Here is an 8,084-nt window from a genome sequence, read left to right as displayed (position 1 = left end):
CAATCCACTCAACTCAGCCTCCCAAAGGCGCGATATTACAGGCTGAGCCACCGAGCCCAGTTTATCATAGTTCTTTTAAAACATTTATGCCTGAAAAATAAAATATCTTAATTATCTCTGGGTTTATATTAAAAACATTCTTTTGGAGATCTTTTCTTTTTTTTGTTGGCATGCCTTACAATCTTAATACTGTGTGTTAAAGATTATAGAGCCTTCTCTTAAAAGGATTTTTTTTTGGGGGGGTCTGGCCAGATGATAGAGAACAAACAGATCACCCCAGTCCTCTCAAGGTTTGGTTTGCAGTTTTATTAAGGTTGATGTGTCTTATTTTCTTCTTATTCATTTTGGAGTCTTAAATGAAAAGTCGGGTTTTTTGCCAAGGCTACATTCCTGAATATCAGCATTTTTTTTTTTCAGCACAGTACAGTTGCTACAATATCTGTTTAGCTCATTAGCTTCCCAGCTGCTGCTTTCTGCTAGGTTTCTTGGAGTCTTGCCCTGTATATGCAAAGCTTAGCAGTTGTCAGACTTCTTAAGGGGAGATTGAATGCAGATTTTTTGGCTCATTTGTCTACAGTCCTCTCCCGTTCCCCTAGAGATTTTTGTCCCTGAAGTTCTAGTTGCTTTAGAGTCCCTGAACTTCATCTGTTTGGTTATGCTGGTTTCTGTTAGGACTCAACTTACCCCAAACTCTGAATTTCAAATGTCTTTGGGGAAAATGCTAGGGTGAATGTGGATCCAAAGTTGTTGTCCTTCCCTTTTCTCAGGAATTATAGTTCCTTGAAAAACTTGCCCTGTTGGTTGCTTTCCAGTGCTGTTAAACAGTTCATTTTTATATTTTGTCGAACTTTTATAGTTGTTTCTGGCAGGAAGAAGCCAGTTTTGATACAAGCTTCCTTTGTAAGTTCAAATACATATTTAGGTATACATGGAACATTTAACAAAATTGGAACATACTGGCCATTAGTTATGTCTCAACAAATTTCAGGTGATTGAGATGATTCTGTTTGTCACTGTTTACAGTGGGATTAAGTTAGAAATCAATTACACAAATATAACTATATAATTTCCAAATTTTTGGAATTTTGCAAAGTACTTTTAAATAATTCATTGAGTCAGAGAAAGCATCACAGTGAAAATTAGAAAAAATGAAGTGAATGAAAATGAACAGTTAAAAGCTTGTGAGATTAAGGTAAGACTATGCTTTGAGGAAAATTTCTAGCCTCTATTATACATGTAAAAAAAGAAGAAAAGCAAAAACTACTCCATGTCTATTTTGTGAAGTTAGAAAAGAACAGCAAGTTAAACAAAGAACATAGGAGGAAATAAAAGATGAGAATAAAGAAAATTAATAAAGCAAAAAAGTGATTCTTCAAATAGTCTAATAAAATTAATAGACCCCTAGTTATACCATCCTAATAAAAAAAGAAGACACAAGGTAAAATATCAGAATGAAATAGAAGGTTTTGCTAGAGATCTCACATATTAAAAAGTTAAGAGGACTTTATAAGCAGTTTTATAGACTTAATTTGGAAACAGAAGAAATTCTTTGAAAATCACAATTTAAAATTTACGTTACAAGAATTATAAAAACCTGTAGAGGCTTATAAATATGTTTTTAATTGTGAGTTTGTAAGTAAAAATTTTTTTTACAAAGAAAATTTCAGGTTGAGGTGGCTTACCTGTGGATTTTTCCAAACATATAAGAGAAAAGTAATATGAATCTTATAGAAACTCTTCCTGAGGATAAAAAAGAAAATTTTGTTTTGTGATGCAAACATAACTTCAATATCAAAACCTAACAAGGAAATTACTTTAAAATAGCATTATCTTTTGAACGTTGGTGTAAATATACTAAACAAAATGTTGGTGAATTAAATACAGTGATAAATAAAAATGATAATATTTTATAGTCAGATTAGGATTATTCCAGGTGGCTTTTAATTATTGGTTGTATTAACTTGAATTTAGTGTAGCTTTATTAATGACATTTGTAAAATTAAAAAAATTGTACAAGTGTAAAAACGTTGAAGTGAAATGTTTTTTAATTTTGAATACTTTGTGCTAACATTATTCTTAGTATTTAGAAGTTCTTTGACAGTTTAATTGCATAATTTGCTGTTCTTAAACTTTTTTTATTATGGAAATAATTTTTCAGTATAGCTTTCACTAAAGGTTTATTCAAAATGTAATTTGTCTGTAACCAATTTTTCAGTCTAAGAGATACAAGTTATAGTTTCTGCTTTGATATACTCCTCTTTTGACTTGTTTTAAATATTATTTCAATTTTTAAAATTATTTGTGTGTTTGTGTTGGCCATTTTATTGATTAATGGATTGGGTCCAAGTTTTAAGCAGTACTTCTTTCTATAAGGAAGCTTTCAGAGAGTGGTGTTTTTCTTTTCTTTAAAAAGTATAGTGATTAATCATAGTACCCCCAAGGGTGAGCCAGTTAAATGAACTGGAAACTAAAATCTTTTGTTAAACTTTCTTAATTTTACAATTTAATTTTTTTGTATGTGTAGTTTTTATAAGATATTCATCTTATAGTTTCTTTTAATTTGTGTTATATATGTTTAAAAGATAAAGTAGAAATGTGTATTATCATCTACTAAGTTTTAATAAAGGCAAACATAGGTAAAATTGAACACAGACTGGATATTATATGATTTAAGGTATTATTGGTTTGGGTGAGTATTATAATTGTATTGTTAATTTTTTAATCCTATCCGTAGAGACAGCATACTGAGTGTTTACAAGAGAAATGATATGTATTGAATTACTGCAGAAAAAAATAATGAGGAAGGGGAAATAGATGAAAAAAGAATGGCAAAAGCCAGGCATGGTGGTGCGTGTCTATAGTCTCAGCTACTTAGGAGGCTAAGGGCGAGGAGTGCTAGAGCCTAGGAGCTTTGCGTTCAACCTGGGCAACATAATAAGACCCCTGTCTCTATTTTTAAAAAAGAGGGGGGCAGAATTTTGATAATTGTTGAAGCTAGATTATTGGAACATGGGATTTATTATACTATTTTATCTATATTGTGTATTTGAGAACTTTAATAATAAAAAGTTTAGAAAACCCATGGAACAGATTTACTTTCTCTTAGAGATTTTGAAGTCCAGACTTATGAAGAAATATATTACAGTTTCTGTCTAATAATCTTTATTTTAAAATAAATACAATATGTAATATCTGAACATATTATGTCTATTTTTTTTCATTTCAGGGGATACACATGCATGTTCATTCCATGGACATATTGTATAGTGATGGAGATTGAGTCTTAGGTAGCCCATTCCCCAGATAGTGAAAATTGTACCCCGTAGGTAATTTCTGGACCTTAAGCCCCTCCCACCTCTCCCATAACTGGTGTCCCTGGTGTCTGTTATTTAGTCTTTGTGACCGTTTAGCTCCCACATATGGGTGAGAACATGCAGTGTTTGGTTTTCTCTTTCTGAGTTAGTTCACTTAGGTTGATGATCCCCAACTCTTTCCATGTTGCTGCAAAGAAAATGATTTCATTCTTTTTTATGGCTGCATAGTATTCCCTGGTGTATATATACCACATTTTCTTTATTGCGTCAATTGTTGGTGGGCACTTAGGTTGGTTCCATGATTTTACTATTGTAAATAGTGCGTCAGTGAACATACGAGTACAGCTATTGTTTTTATATACTGATTTATTTTCCTTTGGATAGATGCCTAGTAGTGGGATTGCTGGGTCAAATGGTAATTCAATTTTTAGTTCTTAGAGAAATCTCTACAACTGTTTTCCCTAGAGGTTGAACTAGTTTGCAGTCCTACCAACAGTGAATTCGGGTTCTCTTTTCTCCACAATCGCACCACCATTTGTTGTTCTTTGATTTTCTAACAATAGCCATTCTTACTGGTGTGAGGATATCTCTATTGCTGTGTAAAATTTGTGTGGTTTTAATTTGCATTTCTCTGATGATTAGTGATGTTGAGCATTTTTTTCTTATAATGTTTGTTGACTGCTTGTGTGTCTTCTTTTGAGAAGTGTCTATTCATGTCCTTTGCCCACTTTTTAATTTTATTTTTAAGTACTGAGTTGTTTGAGTTCCTTGTAGATTCTGGATATTAGCCCTTTGTCTGAGGTGTAATTCACAAATATTTTCTCCCATTCAGTAGGTCTTCTTTTCATTCTGTTGATTATTTCTTTTGCTGTACAGAAGCTTTTTAGTTTAATTAAGTACTATTTGTCTATTTTAGTTTTTGTTAGTTTTGTCATAAATTCTATGCCTAGGCCAAGAACATATTCTATTAAAAAAATAGGATAGTGAATTAATATACTAGTTTCAGGAATGAATATTTTGTGGAGTTTTTTCCCCCTTGTAATAAACTTTTTTTTTTTTTTTCACTCGCCGACCGACTAGTTAAGTCATCTCACCTGTGACTCACCCGCCTGCTGACAAGTTAAGTAAGCTAAACAGTCGGCTGACTAGCAGGCCAACTATTTAAGTCATATAACCAATCGGCCGACTAGTCGGCCAACTGATCAGCTGACAAGTTAGGTCAGCTAACTTGTGGGCCGACTAGTTAGGTCAGTTAAATAGTCGGCCAATTAATCAGCTGACAAGTTAGGTGAGCAAAATAGCCAGCCAACTAGTTAACCGAGATAACTTGTGGGCCAACTCGTCAGTCAATTAATTTACCCAGCTAACTAGTCGTCCGACTAGATGGCCGACATGTTAAGCCAGCTAACAAGTCAGCCGAGTAGTCAGCCAACGTGTTAAACCAGATAAGTAGTCGTCTGCATCCTCCGCCAACAAGTTAAGTCACCTAGCTAACTTATGTAATAAACTTTTTTACCTCTAGTGAATCATGTGATGGTATGACACACTGATGGATGATACACAGAAAATGGTTTTCATATAGATATAGATTTTCAACTTTGCAAAAATAAATTTTAGAAATTGGCATATTTCTTCCTATCAATTTTTTTATACCAGCTTTATTGAGGTACAGTTCACCCATTTAAAGTATGCGATTCATTGGTTTTAGTATGTTCACATATATGTACGAAAATCACCATAGTCAATTTTGTTATATTTTCTTCACCTCAAAAAGAAATTCCATGCACTTTTACTGATCATTCCTTTAATAACCCAAGGTCCCCCACTGTCTTCATAACATGCAGTGTTATCACAATTCTTTATTTTAGCCATTTTAACAAGTGCATTGTGGTTTTAATTGGTATTTTTCTAATGACTAATTATGTTGAATATTGTGATCTTATTTGCCATTTGTATATCTTCTTCAGTGAACTGTTTGTTCATATCTTTTGCCTGTTTTCTACATGAATTGTTTGTAATGTTACTGTTGAGTTTTGAGAGTCGCCATATTCTGGACGCTAGTCCTTTCTGGAATATTTTCTACCAGTCTGTTGTCTTTTCTTCATAGGGTTATTTATTTGTTTTTTTTTACATTAAGTCTTTTACATATAACACAGGCTCTTTTTGCACAGCAAGCATCTCCAATTTTGATGATATGAGATTGAATTGGATCATACTTTTGTTGTCAAATTCTAAGAACTCATGGCCTAGCCATAGGTACTGAAAATTTTAGAAGTTTTGTAGTTTTACATGTTAATTTTTGTTTAAAGTATGAGCTTTAGGTCATGGGTTTTTGTTTTTCCTTATGAATGCTCACTTGCTTCATGACTATCTGTTGAAAATTCTTTTTTTTCTGTGTTGAATTGCTTTTGCAATTTTATAAAAAACCTTCCAGGCCATATTTCTGGGTTCTTTATTTCATTGACTATGTCTGTTGTTCCATCAGTTCTATGCTGTCTTGATTACTCTGTGGGGTAAGCCTTAATATTAAGTTGAGTGATTGCCTTCATTCTATGACTTTATTATTTTTCCTTTCATTTTTTTTTTTTGGTAGAGTTGGGGGTCTTGCTCTATTACCCAGGCTGGAGTGTGGTTGTGTGATCATGGCTTCACTGCAATTTGAACTCCTGGACTCAAGGATCTTCCTGTCGCAGCCCCCTGAGTAACTGGTGTTTCAGGCACACATAACCATGCTCGGCCATGTTGCCCAAGCTGCTCTTAAATTCCTGGGCTCAAGTGATCCTCCTACCTTGACCTCCCCAAGTGTTGGGATTACAGAGTTGAGCTATCCCACCCGGCCTATTTTTCCTTTTGCAAAAATGTTTTTGACTATTTTAGGTTCTTTGTCTTCTTATGTAAATTTTGGAATATGCTTATCTGTATTAAAAAATGTTGCTGGGATTTTTACTAAAGTTTAATGGAAGTTTTTATTATAAGTGGGTGTTGGATTTTGTGAAATACTTTTTCTGTATCAATTGATATGATCATATGATTTTTCTTATTTAGCCTGTTTTTAGTGGTGGATTACATTTAAAAAATTTTAGGTTTAAGGATACATGTGTAGGTTTGTTATATAGGTATATTGCATGATAGTGAGGTTTGGGCTTCTGTTATGCCTGTCACTCAGGTGGTGGGCAAGGTATTCAGTGGGTAGTTTTTCAACTCTTACCCCCTCTCTCTACCTCCTCACTTTTGAAGTCCCCAGTGTCTGTTGTTCCCATCCTTATGCTTGCATGTATTCAGTGTTTAGCTCTTACTTATAAGCAAGAACATTTGGTATTCAGTTTTCTGTTTCTGTGATACTTTGCTTAGGCTGGTAGCTTCCAGCTGCAGATAGTGGTAGATTACATTGATTTTCAAATGGTGAATTGGGCTTGCATACCTGAAATACATTTTAATTGGTTATGGTTTATAATTATTTTTGTGTAGTGCTGTATTTGGTATGCTAATATTTGGTTGAAGATTTTTGTATCATGAGAGATTTTGGTGTGTAGTTTAATTTTTTTGTACAGTCTTGATTTTTGAAAAAAAATCAGAGTAATATTAGCTTAGGATACCTTGGAATGTGTTCTCTCTTTTTCTGTTTTCTGAAATTGTTTGCATAAAACTGGTGTTAATTTAAAAAATATTTAGTAGATTTTCCCAGAGAAACCATTTGTGCCTAGAGATTCTTTTTTTGGGAGCTTTTAAATTACATATCAAATTTCTTTAACAGTTATAGGGATATTCAGGTTGTCTATTTCAATTGGGTTGAGTTTTGGTAACTTGTGGTTTTTGTGGAATTGATCTGTTCTGTGTTGTTGAATTTATTGGTGTAAGTAGTTTCTAATACTCTTTTCTTAATACTTTTTATTTATGCATGATCTGTAGTGATGTTCTTGTCTCATTCCTGTTGTGATTTGTGTCTTCTTTCTTTTTATCTTTGCCAGTCTTGATAGATGTTTATCAATTTTTTTCAAAGAATGAAATTTTTGTTTTATTGATTTTTCTTAATTGTTTTCCTGTTTTCAGTTTCATTGAATTTTGCTTTTGTTTTATTTCCTTCCTTTTGCTTGCTTTAGGTTTATTTTGCTCTTCATTTTCTAGTTTCTTGAAGTAGGAACTTATATTATTGGTTAGAGGGTTGTTGTAAAGATTAGAAGAGGTGTTTTATATATAAAGCACTTAGAAGTGCTTCACACATAGTAAACACTGTTTGTTTGTTTATTTTGAGTTGGGGTCTCACTCTCTTGTCCAGACTGGAGTGCATTGGCATGATAATGGCTCATCACAGCCTCAAACTCCTGTGCTCAAACAATCCTCCTTCCTCATCCTCCTGAATAGCTGGGACTGCAGGCATGTACCGCCATGCCTGGCTAATTTTTTGATTTTTTTTTTTTTTTTTTTGGTAGAGATGAGGTCTCACTAAGTTGCCCAGGCCAGTCTCTAACTCCTGGGCTCAAGCAGTACTCCTGTTTTGGCCTCCCAAAGTGCTGGGATTACAAGTGTGAGCCACCATGCCCACTATTTAAATGTTTATTTTACTTATGGACTATATGACCTTAAATTAGCCTTAATCTGAATTCAGTTTTGTCTTTGATAAAACAGAGATAAGTATACATTAAGTATACATATAAATCTTAAATATAAACATATCTGAAGGAACCCCAAACAAACAGAATTATCTTTTTTTTTTTTTGCTTTTTTTGAGTTGGAGTCTCACTCTGTCATCCTGGCCACCGCAGCCTCCAC

At 33.4% G+C, this 8,084-nt stretch overlaps 1 protein-coding gene across 1 annotated transcript in view; it reads left to right on the top strand.

Moving 5' to 3' along the window:
- SCAPER (S-phase cyclin A associated protein in the ER) overlaps positions 1-8,084 on the top strand; it is a gene marked incomplete at its 3' end in the record, with an annotated part of 218,865 nt that overhangs the window by 87,300 nt on the left and 123,481 nt on the right. The gene's annotated exons all lie outside the window — the stretch shown is intronic.

This window comes from Carlito syrichta, unplaced genomic scaffold (assembly GCF_000164805.1).
Source record: "Carlito syrichta isolate Samal-C Ts95f unplaced genomic scaffold, Tarsius_syrichta-2.0.1 Scaffold81549, whole genome shotgun sequence".
NCBI lineage: Eukaryota > Metazoa > Chordata > Mammalia > Primates > Tarsiidae > Carlito > Carlito syrichta.
This window is presented reverse-complemented; position numbering and strand designations above follow the sequence as displayed.